Source organism: Drosophila sulfurigaster, chromosome 2R (genome assembly GCF_023558435.1).
Source record: "Drosophila sulfurigaster albostrigata strain 15112-1811.04 chromosome 2R, ASM2355843v2, whole genome shotgun sequence".
Taxonomy (NCBI): Eukaryota; Metazoa; Arthropoda; class Insecta; order Diptera; family Drosophilidae; genus Drosophila; species Drosophila sulfurigaster.
This window is the reverse complement of record NC_084882.1, coordinates 25,591,717-25,608,141: the sequence shown is the minus strand read 5'-3', so window position 1 is coordinate 25,608,141 and position 16,425 is coordinate 25,591,717. Positions and strand designations below refer to the sequence as shown.

Here is a 16,425-nt window from a genome sequence, read left to right as displayed (position 1 = left end):
ATATTTGCACATTTGCCACAATTAATTATGCGCCATGTGATTCTAATCATATTGCCTTGTTGCGTATATGGTTTATGTGTGCAACCCCATTTAGTGAACTCAATAAGTCTGTTGACCTCTTGGCATTTTGCCATCTATATTATAATTAGAGTAGATGCCATTCACAGGTTATTTCACTTAGATGCCATTAGACGGATCGAATACTCTCTTAATGTTTTCACCTTTGCTAGCAGAAGGAAAGGCAACAAATTGTAATTAAATTGCATAAGCTGGTAGCTTGTTGGTCCCTTCTCGATTCTATTTGCAAATTAGCCACAAAGCAGACTAACGGGCTGACTGACTGCCGTTTGGCAGGAAGCAGCATTCAACGCCAGTGTTGACGGAAACGGAAGTCAGCCATTCCACACCTTTCTCTTTGTCTCATTTTCTCCGTTCGCTTTTGCTTTTACTGTTGCTATTGCTTTCTCTTCATTCTTCCATTCTTTGACCAAATGACGTTACCTTTTCTGCATTGTATTGTATTGTTGTATTCCTGTCTGTGGCTCATAAATATATAAAACGTTGTGCGGTGATGTTGTTGGGTTGTGGCTGTCCCTCGCATCCTGGCAACAGTCAACTCAGCAGACGTCCATTGTCATTGTCCTCTTTTAACGACTGTCAATGTGCTTGTTAGTTGCAGCCTCAGTGGAGCCTTGTCCTCATTGTGTATGGAGCAGGACTTATTTAATTTCGTGGCTACCTTTATGGTCAACAACTGGGCTGTCGAGTCAACGCTTATGACTAGGCAAAATGAGAGTTTGCCTCATTTCCTGCGCAATCTCACAGCCATGCTGAAGAAGGCAACTCAATTAGATGCTTTCTTCCACTTTTGTTCGTCGCAACATCTGAAATCTTTAATTCTTTTAGATTTCCTTTTCTTCTTTTGCTTTGTTTGGGCGTGGCTAATCTGGTTTATGTGGGAGGCTCTTGGACTGCCCCGTGGCGCGCATTAAAAATGAAAAATGACAAAGCGCTCGAAACCAAAAGTCAGCCAAAGAAACCTCTTCCCGAATTTCCTTAACAACGAAGCTGATTCAATGGTAGGCCATTAATTTCTTAATCTGCTTGTAAATGATGGCAGATGGAGGGAGAAGATTCTGGATTTAATGCCAGGCACAAAGCTATATATTTCATGCGGATTCTAATTGCGGGTGCTCATTAGGTTCAGGGTCAGCGTAGGTAAATGTCTCCTACTAGGAGGCTACAAGGAAAAGTGTGTCAGGTTGTTAGGTCACGAAAGGCAAATGCCATTAAATGGATTTGTAAGTTGCCAAAGGATTTCAAGTACTTTTTCCTTTAAAACTCGTGCAGACGACCAGGAATTTTGCTTGTCTGCTGAGCAAGCCAAATGATTTATTATGATTTCAGCTTTGACAATGATAATCTGCACATAAGAAGGCTTGGGCAAGAATTCGTTCTAGCTGTCCTCTACAGTCGGTAAGGCTTTGGCCTCTGTTTGAGTCCCATGATTAAGCACACTGAAAATTCAATATTATCGGCCAACTCATCACTAACACCGCCCCAATCCCTCCCTCGATGAACTGACAAGGGTTCAGAGAAGTGTCAGAGGCGACAAAAAAGCCAATCCAAGGGCAGGCAAGCAAATTCAGGCCCAAAGTTTAGACAAAGGTCTCTTCCTCTAACTCCTAACTTATCTCTCCCGCCTTTCCTCATCCTATTTGAACAGCCGCGTGTGTCATTGTGCCTTAATGGCCTGGAAGTAAATGCCACAGAGCGTCGTCCATTTTGTTGCTCAGCTTTGAATTTCAATCAAAGTTAACAAAGTTTTTGTCTTTTCTTTTTGTTTACACTTTTATATTGTACTTGGCCATTCGACTGGCTGAATTTCAATTTCTGTCAAATTAACTTTATATAAATTAGAGCTAAACACAACCGAAAAGAACAGCTATTCATTGCTTAATGGAAACTGCTTTTGGAAATGACCGATTATTAAATTAGCTTTTTCTTTTGTCTAGAAAAGTTTCGGGTCCTCTTTGAAACTTGCGCCAAATTGGCAAATGACATTGTTATTTAATTTCCATCAGTTTTCGCTTTCCAATTTGCGGAGCATGCTTTTCAGCTCCCTCTTTTATTTGCTGTTCAGGTTATATCTCCCCTCTATTCATGGGAAAAAGCCAATTCAGATTTCAGATTTGTCGACTCAATGGTGGAAAACGTCAGACTCGTAAAATCAAAAACTTCACAGCCCCATGACTCGCTTATTCCTTCTCGCCAGCAGCGCAATCTTCTGGGAGGAGGCCATAAAAATCTGGCCAGGACACGCGAAATGCAATTCCAAGGAAGAAGCCGCGCAGCCAGCCAAAAGGAGAGGTAATAAATTTCACAACGCCAATTTTTGACACAACTTTTCTCGGTGGAAAAAAGGAAGAGGCAAGCGGCAAGAGGGAAGAAAGAGGAGAAGACGGAGCAGTTATTCCTTGTGAACGCAGCGTGCGGCATATTTTTATTGCAGGAGTGTAAATAATTGCTTTTCAGTCGATTTTCGTGTCGAATACGCGAAGTATTTTTTTTTATTGTTGTTGTTGTTGATGTTTATGTTTTTGTTGTTATTGACAGTTTAATGGTCCAAGGCGATTGGTTTGGGAGTTTCGCTTTCTTTTTCTCAATATCTCATTCCCACTTTTGCTCTGCGCAAATTATGACAAATGGTTTTGACTTGCGAGCAAAAAACCTGCCACGAGTTGTACTTTAGCTGGGAGCACATAATTTATGTGAGCCACGCGTGTGGATTAAATATGAGTCAGAAATGAGTTTCTCTCTTAACAAAAGTGAGAAGTATATAGAGAACGGTGGACAGTGGACTGTGTTTCGCCTCTCTCACGCATAAACATAATAATTACTTTTCATTGCGATTCTGCCAATAAATAATTCCATCCCATTCCTCTCACTTGCCAATCAAATTGCAATGCCTGCCATGATATATGACAAGCAAACACGATTCATGTCGATGTGAAATGAGTCTGGGGATAGCAACATAGTCGTGAATGACTAAAAGAAGAGTGGAAAAAGGAAGAGCACTGTATTTTGACGCGGCAGAAATAACATTTGCAAAGGGCAAAATCAAATATGTATAAAGCAAACACGCTTCAGGCACATTACTGGCCATTGACCATGAAAAAGCAGTGTTTATTTTATAAAGAGAAATCAGGTTTTAATAGATTTAATATCTCATCTGATTTAATTTTTACAGAAAAATGTAATTTACTTTTTATATGAGTATTTATATTTAATAAGCATTGCCCAAACGCATGTCAATCCAATTCAAAACACGCAAATTATTTCAGCATATTAGTCGTTTGCTTGATATTTGCACATTTGCCACAATTAATTATGCGCCATGTGATTCTAATCATATTGCCTTGTTGCGTATGTGGTTTATGTGTGCAACCCCATTTAGTGAACTCAATAAGTCTGTTGACCTCTTGGCATTTTGCCATCTATATTATAATTAGAGTAGATGCCATTCACAGGTTATTTCACTTAGATGCCATTAGACGGATCGAATACTCTCTTAATGTTTTCACCTTTGCTAGCAGAAGGAAAGGCAACAAATTGTAATTAAATTGCATAAGCTGGTAGCTTGTTGGTCCCTTCTCGATTCTATTTGCAAATTAGCCACAAAGCAGACTAACGGGCTGACTGACTGCCGTTTGGCAGGAAGCAGCATTCAACGCCAGTGTTGACGGAAACGGAAGTCAGCCATTCCACACCTTTCTCTTTGTCTCGTTTTCTCCGTTCGCTTTTGCTTTCGCTTTTACTGTTGCTATTGCTTTTCTCCATTCTTTCATTCTTTGACCAAATGACGTTACCTTTTCTGCATTGTATTGTATTGTTGTATTCCTGTCTGTGGCTCATAAATATATAAAACGTTGTGCGGTGATGTTGTTGGGTTGTGGCTGTCCCTCGCATCCTGGCAACAGTCAACTCAGCAGACGTCCATTGTCATTGTCCTCTTTTAACGACTGTCAATGTGCTTGTTAGTTGCAGCCTCAGTGGAGCCTTGTCCTCATTGTGTATGGAGCAGGACTTATTTAATTTCGTGGCTACCTTTATGGTCAACAACTGGGCTGTCGAGTCAACGCTTATGACTAGGCAAAATGAGAGTTTGCCTCATTTCCTGCACAATCTCACAGCCATGCTGAAGAAGGCAACTCAATTAGATGCTTTCTTCGACTTTTGTTCGTCGCAACATCTGAAATCTTTAATGCTTTTAGATTTCCTTTTCTTCTTTTGCTTTGTTTGGGCGTGGCTAATCTGGTTTATGTGGGAGGCTCTTGGACTGCCCGTGGCGCGCATTAAAATGAAAAATGATAAAGCGCTCGAAACCAAAAGTCAGCCAAAGAAACCTCTTCCCGAATTTCCTTAACAACGAAGCTGATTCAATGGTAGGCCATTAATTTCTTAATCTGCTTGTAAATGATGGCAGATGGAGGGAGAGATTCTGGATTAATGCCAGGCACGAGGCTATATATTTCATGCGGATTCTAATTGCGGGTGCTCATTAGGTTCAGGGTCAGCGTAGGTAAATGTCTCCTACTAGGAGGCTACAAGGAAAAGTGTGTCAGGTTGTTAGGCCATAAGAGGGAAATGCCATTAAATGGATTGGTAAGTTGCCAAAGGATTTCAAGTACTTTTCCTTTAAAACTCTTGCAGACGACAAGGAATTTTACTTGTCTGCTGAGCAAGCCAAATGATTTATTATGATTTCAGCTTTGACAATGATAATCTGCACATAAGAAGGCTTGGGAAAGAATTCGTTCTAGCTGTCCTCTGCAATCGGTAAGGCTTTGGCCTCTGTTTGAGTCCCATGATTAAGCACACTGCAAATTCAATATTATCGGCCAACTCATCACTAACACCGCCCCAATCCCTCCCTCGATGAACTGACAAGGGTTCAGAGAAGTGTCAGAGGCGACAAAAAAGCCAATCCAAGGGCAGGCAAGCAAATTCAGGCCCAAAGTTTAGACAAAGGTCTCTTCCTCTAACTCCTAACTTATCTCTCCCGCCTTTTCCTCATCCCATTTTAACAGCCGCGTGTGTCATTGTGCCTTAATGGCCTGGAAGTAAATGCCACAGAGCGTCGTCCATTTTGTTGCTCAGCTTTGAATTTCAATCAAAGTTAACAAAGTTTTTGTCTTCTCTTTTTTTGTTTACACTTTTTATATTGTACTTGGCCATTCGACTGGCTGAATTTCAATTTCTGTCAAATTAACTTTATATAAATTAGAGCTAAACACAACCGAAAAGAACAGCTATTCATTGCTTAATGGAAACTGCTTTTGGAAATGACCGATTATTAAATTAGCTTTTTCTTTTGTCTAGAAAAGTTTCGGGTCCTCTTTGAAACTTGCGCCAAATTGGCAAATGACATTGTTATTTAATTTCCATCAGTTTTCGCTTTCCAATTTGCGGAGCATGCTTTTCAGCTCCCTCTTTTATTTGCCGTTCAGGTTATATCTCCCCAGTGAGGGGGAAATTCGTTTCGCACATGTGTGTGAAATGCATTTGCATAACTGCAACGTACGGAATAACTTTTATTGTCGCTGGCAAATGGCGAAAATCATATTCGCAATTTGCAGTTAGCTTTTGCATATGTATGAGTTGATGTGTCAGTGTGTTAGACATGAGTTAAAAGCTGCTCAGTCAGTTATTTAGTTATTCACTCGCATAATTTCATTAAAAATAGTGCAACGCTTGTTTAATTGCTTTTCATATTCATTTTATCACAAAGTCAACAAAAAATCCAATAAATATGCAAACGAAATTCAGTTGCATGAATTTAATTTAATTATGACTACAACATTACTAAATATAATATTGAATCTAGAGAATCCCTCTTAAATTTAGATTAGTTCCATATCTACTAATCGACTGCTCCCAAATTTTATTTCCTACTCGTAAATTGTTTCTTCTTGTGCTCGCTTTGAAAGCCAATTAACTGCGTCCTGTTTACTACTTACTCCCAACCTGTTCTGTTCTCTGTTGTCTCCACTATTTATGGGCCATGCTCTGTGGGCTTTTAACGGAAAACGTTTAATGGACGCACACTCAAAAAATGTTAGCAGCTCACGCAAGCAACCTCTTCGTGGGAATCGTTCACCCAACTGGCATGAGACTTATGTCAGGGTCAAGTTGGAGTAGGAATGGGAAAGGGAGGATGTTTGTGGATCGGCTTATTGCCATGCTTACCATTAGTTAAGCACTTAAGCCAATTTTTTCAATGATTGTGGCCTTCGCAATTGGCTCTCGAACTGTCAGCTGACAGTTTGAATGTTCCATTATAGTATGATTGTGGAGCTGAAGCGAAGCCCTTAAAAGAGCATTTAATCCCCATTTATTGCGATATTTCTGCGGGTGTTAAATCGAATGCAGGTGACAGACAGACCCATGCAAAACAACCGCCAAAAACCACAAATGCACCACTGCAGAACACATGGGTTGTATTTGTGGTCGCCCTGAGGCACGCACTTGCCATTGGCCTGCCTATCTGTCTGTCTCTATGGGTGCCTACTGTGGCCATAAATCAACAATGCGACATGTGGATTGTTGGCAATTTCACGCTGCAACCTCAAAACATTCCAATTACGAACAATCCGCGAACACTGCGATAATCAAATTTTGTTGCCGGCTGCGCTAATTGCTGTGGCAAATGATGGAGGCGCAGTTCCAATATTCCATTATACGACAGTTATTTGGGAGTGTAAGTTACACGTGTTTTTTAATGGAATGTTTTATCAGCCGTCGTAAAACTTTATTTAATTCCATTTAATGCTCTTCCTCAGCTTAAGCTGTAATGCAAATGGATGGAAAATGCATTGAACCTTGGCCATCTTACGGCTTAAGCAGAGCAACGGTCATTTGCACTTGAGAGACGCTTAAGAGTCCTGCTCTGATCCTGATCCAGTGGCACTCAAATGGAAGGAGACAAGATAAGAAAGGCTAAGACTGCACTCAATAGTCGCTGGGTGGAAAAGCAGCTTAAGAAATTTCCCTTCTGCTGTTTCAACTGCATGCAAAGCAGCTTTTCTCTTCACGCCCTTTCCCCTTTTCCATCCTGCTAAGTGCACTCCAAAAATGGCAGCTGCTGGCTGAGCTAATTAAGAACTTAATGATGTGGCAAACTGGCTGCAAAAGGGATACACGTTCTGCCACCTAATCTTCCTCTATTGACACCAATAGCATTGTGAGTGTATTAGTGCCAGCTGTGTGTGTGTGTGTGTGAGTCAGCTGTCCGTCTGGTTGTTGGGCTGTGCCCGATGACACTCGACCGCAATTGGACAACCACAAAAGCAAGACCCTCCTCTTCTCTGCCTGATAGCTGAGTGCTGAATGTGTTTGCCACTCAATAAGTGGCACTCGGTGCCATCTAGTGGATGGCTCGACTAGAATTCTCTTTTCGCTCATTCTCCTTGCTCACACGGTTCAGTGGCCAAACGAGGTTGTTCACTTGCTGTTGGCTGAACTACAAAGAGAGTTCTTCATAGGAAAATTCATTCTGATGATGTCAATTCCATGACAGCAAAACAAAACAAAGGTGAATCAGTCAGCAAAGCAAATATAAAGTTGACCAATGTTTGGATATTCTTTTCGTTTGAGAATTCATCTAATTGTGTGGTTATCCTGTTGCTTCAGTTCGTTGGCTGTGTAAATTAATGAATTGGCTTCACTTTACAGTTTTATCGCGTTGCTATCGCCGAAAGTAGGCGAAGTGTGGAGAAAGAGAGAGGAGGACGTGACTGGCACGCAAAAGATGTCCTAAATGAATTTCTCTACTTCAGGTTTCATTTACAAAGTCCCAGCTGCGGTTCTCAACTAATTGACATAATACACAATAAGATATAGGGAGGGACTAAGGCAAGGATGGGGCTTCTTTCTAATTAATTAAATTATGCTTGCAAATACTTTTGTTGTTCTTTTGTTGCTCTCATTTTTACGTGGAATTTTAAGAGGCTTTTTTCATTAACTTGAAGTGTGTGAGTGCCATAGAAGAAGAGGAAAGGAATCCTTACTTACACTATCCAATGGCTTAAGGAATTGATATGGAATTAAATATTAAAGAATCTCAAAGGAAAAACACAAATAAAAAGGTAGAAAATTAATTAAACTAATAGATAGCATATTAAGATTCGCAGATTAATCTGATTTCTTCGACAAGGTGCGTGCCACTTGATAAAACAACAAGGACAATAGGGGCAAATGTCATTTGCAAGTTTCGTAGCAATCTAAATTTTTAAACAATTCCATGAATAACAAAACAGCAATCAGCCCATTCATACAGGGTGCCATGCCCAGAAGGAAAGTTATCTATTACATTGTATAGTCAGCTCACTCACAGCTTCGAAAGTTCTCCAAGGAAAACTCAATTTAAAGTTGAGTTCCTGAGGCTCCAGTCACATGACTCAATGACAGATTGAGGAACTGAGCAGCTGCAGCTACAATATGAAGTTCGAGTTGCTTATTCATATATGTGAGTGTATGTGTGTGTGTGTGACTAAGGGTCGTATAAAGGTGAGAAACGAAGTGGGCGTGTAGCCCAAGGGGAATGTGTCTCCTCTTATTTGTTGCCTTGAGCAAAGCTGAAACTCAAATGAAAATGAAAAGTTTTCCCTCTCGGAGCCGCTAAGGTGAATTCCAAGACGGGATAATACATGTTTATACAAGACACACACACACACATATATATACAGTATATTGTATGCACACAAAAGAAGAGGCTAACCGAGAAGGCAATTAATTTGATGTAGTCACCTCATCAGGGACCACACAAGGACTCACAGGGAATGCGAAATGGCGACATGAAAACTTAAGCTAATTAAAGCGCTTATCAAAAATGTTTCCATTGTGTGTGTGTGTTTGCGTGAGAAAATTAAAATTTCACACAGAATTTTAGGAAATTATGTTCAAGCACTTAAGTGTGTGTTAAAGGCTCAACAAAAGGTGTTCCTCGATAAGGATTCGTTTATGTAAGCGCGTTCTTGTTGATGCTGTGTCTCCTCTTCTGTCTCCTGTTTTACCACACTTACCAAACAAATATTTAAACATTATGCGAATCTCAGCTTCAGCTTCATCTTCCCTTCTTGATTCTGTCGCTTATCTGTCATGCTTAGAAGGAGCTTTGTTTTTGGCCTGTCGAGTGTTGGATTTGCTCATCTAATTAAGTTAATTGTCTCACGTACACTTCACAGCATGCGTGTTAAACTTTAAAATTACTGCGAGGCATTTGAAGTGGAAGTGTGATAATTTGATATTTGATAGTCAGCCTCAAAAGCGAGGAAAATAAATGAAAGATAGAAATGGAACACAATACCTTTAAAGGGTTTATTCGACATTCATTTTACATGACCTAGTTGAATGCATAGCAAATGGAAACCAGGTTGCGACGTGAAGGATTCTTGCATCAATATTCTCATTGCACAACATGAATTTCAATATGGGAACCGAGTTTTGCATTGTGGTGCCAGAGACTTTAAGCTGCATAAATTCCCATAAGTCACACAGGCTAGCAAATATTTTCAATTTATGTTCAGGCTGTAAATTTAAGCAGCTCTTTTCAGTATGCTTCAGCCACAATGTTGCACAAGCCCGATGAACTGGAAAGCGGTTGCTCACATCGAGATTTTGTTGCTCATGCCACACAAACGTTTTTGGTATTAAGGGTAATATATAAGGAACACAACATCCTTCTCTCATTTACTCTTTTTTAGCACTATAAGAAATATGCAAATGTCCAGCAATATATTCTTAATGTGCAGTTTATAGATTCTTAATTGAATGTCTGAGTAAAATACAGCATCTACTGTAAAATGCTGTAAGTGTAGAGTCAATTATATTCTTAATTCGATTCAACAACCTGCCGTTGCATACGTGACATATACTTAATATCGTCTGTCCACAATCAATCATTTCATTCAAGATGTTGCAACGAAGAACGACTGCGACAGTCATTCGTCTCGAGGCGCACTGCGCCAATAATTTCTCATTATTTTTTCAGGAAGCTGATTTACAGCATTTGGAGAAGTAGCAAAAGGAAATGAATGAAATGCTGGCTGTCAGTTGGAATTATCCCTGTCTGTGGCCTGCTTTAAAGCTGTCTGCTTCGGGTTCTGTTTATATCTGTTTGCACGTTCTTATTGGCACATGCTAGCCCTGGCGTCAGTTGGCCAAGGGTTTTTCAGTGCTGTTCATTAAACAAAGTGCATTTTGTCGTTATGCAGCAAACAAACTGCAACTAACTGAAAACAATAACAACAAGAGCGAAGGGAAAGCAAACTACAATAGTTCATTTTTCTAGTTGGAAGTTGCATTGCTCATAGTTTATTTTGTGTGCTGCATTTTTGTATTTGCAACTTTTTGCTGAGCTCAATGCTTCTTTTAATTTCAAGCAGCAAAGCGGAGCGCACCAATACTTTCTCATTTCTCTCCAAATTCTTTTACTTGCGAGTATCCACAAAGTGTGCGAAGCGCCGCAAAGTATGCAATGCAGAAATAAACTGTTAAGAGTTGTAAACTCCATGCTGAACTTTAAGTTCTCTAGGGAAAATAGAAGTGAGAAGAAGTGAGTAGAGGCAATACAACAGAGAACAACTAAATGGAAAGCGTCTTTTGCCTAGCCAATACTTGTAGTGGAAACTTTTCCCTTTTCTTTTGCTTATTTGGCACATACAAGCAACAACGTTTACTCCTATTTTTGTACAACTTTGTTGAGAGAAAGAGAAACACGAGGACGGAGAAAGTTTCTGTGCCTTTGTGCAAATATTTTGCACGGAAATTGCATTTGCGGTGCCGCTTGCAACAATTACAACAACAATGATGAGGTTGATGACGATGGCGTGATAATTAAAATTGTGCAAAATGTCAGAGTAGAGAGATGGGTGAGGGGAGAGAAGGGTAAGTTGTACGTTGTTAAATGTGGCAAGCACAACGGGGAGCTGTGCCAAATTGCAATGAATGAGTAATGAAAGGCAACTAGTAAAGAGAACAAAGGGGCGGAGAGGGAGGAGGAAAGTATTCAACAAACATGCCAGAAATTTGTATAAACTCGAGTGGATTGATTAATGATGGAATAGTCGAAATCATTGGAGTGAACTCGTATTCCAATTGCAATGTTCATTTGGCAAAATAAATCCAAATTTACTCAGCAAAGTAAATCAAGTTGAAAGGAATCCAACCCACAATCCCGAATGCAGTCTTTGCAGAGCTCTTAATATCCTGTCATTTGCATAAAACTTAACAAAATGAAAGTGAATTCCAAGTAGAACGAGTAAAGCCTCCCGCTTAAGTAATTCAGAAAAACAAGCAAAACAACTGCGAGAACACTAAAAGGACAATTCAATTTGTCTTAGTGGCAAATGCAGAAATAATTAAGGCGCACTTGGCACGAATAATGAACTCGATAAAGTTTTACCAGCTAAATAAAATATGGAAGAAACGCCATGAAATTATAAAATGCTGCAAGAATAAGGAAAAGTTGTTGCAGGTTTAACTGAAAGTTTTACTCAAGAAGATGAAGAAGGAATCCAAGTCAAAGTTTTTCAATAAGCGGCAATGCCAAAAACAAGGCTCAACATGTGTTCCAGCTCCAACAGGAGGGGAAAACTACACAACTGTGAAAATGCTTTGAGGCAAGTGAAAGTTAAATGGAATACAGAGAAAAGTGGCAAGCGAGAAAAGTGGCAGGCACGAAAATATGGAACCCAAGGCCAGAGGGCATTATAATTTATGATAAGCCAATAAAAATAATTGAAATACATTAAAGGCAGGCAGCATAACAGTATAACAGCAGCTTCTCACTGTGTACAACGAACTCACAACTTGCCATTCGTAGCTGCTTCATCGATTGCTTTTGACGGAGGGAGAAATGTATCGAAATGGAGGCACGAGAATACTAAAGTAATGGCACGCAATAAAAGGCGAGGAATAAAAAATGACACGGGAATGTCAAAGTTGATTCGCAGACGGAGGCCTCAAGGCATTGTGATTGTGATTGCGGCTGCTGTTGTGTGTCGTGTGAAAGGTTTGTAATAAATAAAACATTGCGGAAAGTAAAAACAGTCGAGTTCGACTGTTGCAAGGGGTTAATACGAGTGTTTCTGAAAATGAAGAATCAACTAAGTGATTGCCGGTTTATGATTTGTTCACTTTCTTTTGTTTGCCGCAGATGCTAAGCTGAAATGACAAAAGACTTTGATTTGCGTTTGATTTCTCATATGGTTTACCTTTACTGTGTGTTGGGGCTGATGCTGCGTATACGTGATGTGCGAACATGGCAATAAAATGACACACGTAATTCACATTACTTTTCGTTGTTTGTGACACGCACAAATTACGAATATAATAACGTTTTTAATGTGTCGATTTGGAGTTGATGTTCCCTAATAGGATACTTTTAAAGGAGTACAACTTATTTGAAGAGAATTTTATCTTTAACAACGATATAACCCTTATCTAAGCTCTGAAGAAAACTAAGTTTTGTTAAACATCTTGAGCTTCCTCATAAACTTTTGTTCAGCGACTTGTCGGGTATTTATCTTCTATGTAGTTTGAGGCAGCAACAACTCAACCACTTAAGCATCATCCTCCTGGCCACAAAAAGTTTTACGCGTTAAATTTCACAGCTTTGGCTTTATCTTTGGCTTGTTAGGTTTCCTTTTTGGTTTAACTCGGTTATCTTGGCGACTCGCCGTTGATGTTTAGCGCTTGAGAACGCTTCTTAATTTTATTTAACACGCATTTGAACTTAAAATTCTCAAATATTTAATTATAACTTAATGCCGTGAAATGTTTATGAAACCTTTACAAATTTATGTGAATTTGCTATTGATTTTTTAACAAAAGCCACGCATAATGTAATCCGCTATGCGATCAATTTGAAGCCGAATACAAAATATTTCTGCCACATCATCAAAAATGCATGAAATTAATAAATTTCATTAAATTTCAATTTGCTGCTCTTTTGTGGTTTTCAGCGCATGACAACAACAACAACGACAACAATAGCAACCACAACAAAAAACGACAACAAAAACCTGTCGAGTTATTTTCATTATTATTTTTATTATGTGCCTGCTTTACATAACAACAGCAAAAACAGTAAAAATGCCAGCGACAGCAACAACAAATGTAACAACACGGCAATATTTTCTTTTCATTATGTTAGATGGTAAGAGGAAAATGCGAAAAGCGTTAGCAAAGGGACAACAATAACGATAATCATAATGACACCAACAATGGCTCGCAACATCGTTAGCTGACACTTTGTCTGAAACCACGGGACGTATGATTGACACTCTTTCACGCGACATCGCTGGTCAGTATCCTAGGGCAGAAATTACATACGTTTGAACAGCTCGTTTGCTCTGGACGAGTAGTTTGCATATTTCACCAAAACCACAACTTTTGATGGCTTTGCCAATCTGTTGGGTCATCACTGTGACTGCAGTTCAACTCACTAACTCCTGTCATAAAGGGGCAGCTGTTCCACCTCATTCCATCCCTGAAGGCAGAGGTGAGTCAGGAGTCACCTGGACAGAAGCTGCAATAAGAGCCTGACATTTTTAGCTGACTCTGCGCTGTGGAGCGTGTCTCTTGGGCATCCCGGAGGGAGAAAAACAACAACTAGTACGACAGCAGGATGCGGTTTTATTTGCCAGCCAAAACAGCAGTTGGAAAATGTGAAGCGAGAGAAAGAGGATAGGAGAGTGCGCCGAATGAGGAGGACCAAATTGCAAGCATGTGTTGTGTGGCAAAAAGTTTGCGCCCGAGTTGGACTAAGTTTGATTAAAAGGCCACGCCAACATTCTACAGACTAAACTTGGTTCGTCTGAAATCGGAAATCGAATGAAATCCTTGGCAGTGGAGCACATGTGATGTCAGGATATGAGCCTTGCAAATGACAATCAGATGGATTTAGAGTTGGAGTGCAATTATCTTAAAAGAAATATAATGAAATCACCATCCACAAACTTTGTGTGGAGTGCTTGAACTGTGAATTTCGCAATTCACAATTTAAAGTTATCTTGTTACTTTTGAAAGCAATGTTGCTTGAGAGCTTAATGGAAAATTTCTCGACCACAAGCCAACGAAAGCAAACCAGAAGCGAAACCCAAAGCCATTTGCTGATTAAAATATAATAAAAAGGCAAACAAACTGTGGCTAATTTATTTATTACGCTCTCATAAATTCAATGCAAAATAATCCTTTTATTTTGTACTTCGTTTGTTTGCTGCTAGCTGTTGGCTGTTGCTTGTTTGGATGTTGCTGATTCGCTTAATGCGCCTCCCCAGCAAACACACCCAAATTGGCTTTTAAAATATCACGTATACGCACCACATGCTGATAGCGGCATCTGAGGCTGACACATAAATCAAAACGCATAAATTTTATTATCCTCCTTTTTTATTATGCTTGTCTGAGGGGGCTTTAAGCGGAGAGTAGAGCAATGAACTCTCCAGCTGGGAAATGATTCCCCAGCGAGGATGAGAGATGAGAAAAATCGCATACTTGAAATGCTTTTAACAGCGCATTTTATTAACTCTGTTGAATTATGTGATTAGGCTCCCTATCCTACAAGGCTGTGAGTTGGTATTTTGAAATATTAATATGTGGAAATTCTAGAAATTATTAGGTGGAAATCAACAGATGCTAAGAATAATGTCAGTTTGGGAATTGCTGATCCCAGAATAAATTTGGCACAGGAAACCTCTCTCACCAAGCCAATTAGCAGCAACATCAGCCAAGTGAGCAATTTAATGAATTGATGGTCGAGTTCGCCTGCGGGATGAAACTTGCATTGACCAGGACACCATCGACCCCTGCGGATATGCAACACTTTTTGGGGGACGCAGAGGAAATGTTGCGGCTGTTGGCTCTCGGCTGCTTGTTTGTTGCCTGCTGTTGCATGTTGTCGGTTTCCCTTTTCCCGTTGGCAGTTTTTGCTGCTAGTGTAAATTTAATGCAATTTAAATTGAAAATTCGTGCTTTCATTTATTGAATACGCACTCCACTATGTACAGACAGAATACAGTTGGGAAATTTCCTATTTGTCTGACAAGACATTCGTCTGCCAGCATCAGCAGCAGATGTTTCGAATTGTATCAAAGTTTAATTGAATAATGTGGAAGGGATGCAAGTATTGCTGAGTTGATAGTTTCCAAAGGACATCCTCCACTTGCTGTGCCAAAGTTATGAATGCATCCTGTTGTTGACAGGCTGAAATGTGTATACCAAACAAGCATATCGTAAGTCTCTGTCCTCTGCTACACTTGACTCTTTACATCGTTGTCATCACCACAACAGACACCTCCACACATTGGTAAATAACATTATGGATAATTCATTCGCTGTGCTCTGTTTGCTGTTTGCAATGTTTACCCTCAACAGATAAGCACTTCTTACATCCCCGTTAATAATTTGCCAAATTATATTTACCAAGTCCTTCGCCTTGCTCGTCTAATGCATTATCCCAGAGGTGCCTGCAAAGAGAAAGCAAAGGAAAGCAAAGTCAAATACTTGTACAGCAAGGAGAATACGAGTCTCTCTTTTCGGGAAATCGAGGTTGCCCATAAACTCCCAGAATGTTTAAGAGGAAAACTGATTGTCGTGTGGTTTTTTGTTTGTATACTAAAAACATCACACCAAGTGGGTCACAGGGTGGCCACAGGAGAAACACAAACTGATGGCAGGTCACATTGGTTTCTGCTCTTTGTTTGCTAGTAATAAGAAGATACGCAAATTGCTTTGGGAAAGAGGGAGAAATAGGTCACTCTTCGAATGTAATTAATATATTGATAAAAACTTCCTCTACCTATCACAGACGACATTTTCACGCCATTTTTCTCTTCTTTATTTATATTATCTTCTTACTGAAATTAAAATTTTCCCCTGCTATTTGGGTACTGCTGCTTGTTTTGTTGCAAAATAAATATTTACCTGGCGAGTTTTTAATTTAGGACTTTTTTGTGTGTGAACTGGGACCACATCAAACGCACACTCCACCGCCTCCCTTGGCAAATAAAACTAAGTAAAGGCGAACCCCGATTCAGGGTTAAGGTTTCCTAAACCACTTCAGAGTCTGGTTTCACAGTTTAGTGTTTATTTTTCGCCTTTTATTAATTTTCACATGACAGACGCAGACAAAAAGAGTGTTTGCTATAAATCCTTTCACCACCCAGAAAGATCTGTTGACATTTGTGGGTTCAGCAGATTCACCTTTAATATAAAAATGCATTTGAACAGATTTTTAAAAAGTCTTTCCACTCAGATATTCGATTGCTTAAGAGCATTGTGGAAATCGGATTATGTGTTAATGGGTACAATGGCTGCTGATGTTGCTGTTGACGCTGTGCTCCAATTTGCATTCAAATATAC

The 16,425-nt window shown here is 39.7% G+C and overlaps 1 protein-coding gene across 4 annotated transcripts in view; it reads right to left on the bottom strand.

Annotated features, from left to right (window-relative positions):
• Nucleotides 1-16,425, bottom strand: part of LOC133836362 (uncharacterized) — an 82,623-nt gene that overhangs the window by 3,564 nt on the left and 62,634 nt on the right. For all 4 annotated transcript variants that reach the window (XM_062266811.1, XM_062266809.1, XM_062266812.1 and 1 more), the window contains exon 3: nt 15,487-15,530. The gene's annotated coding sequence lies outside the window, so the exon portion shown is untranslated. The remainder of the gene's footprint in view (nt 1-15,486; nt 15,531-16,425) is intronic.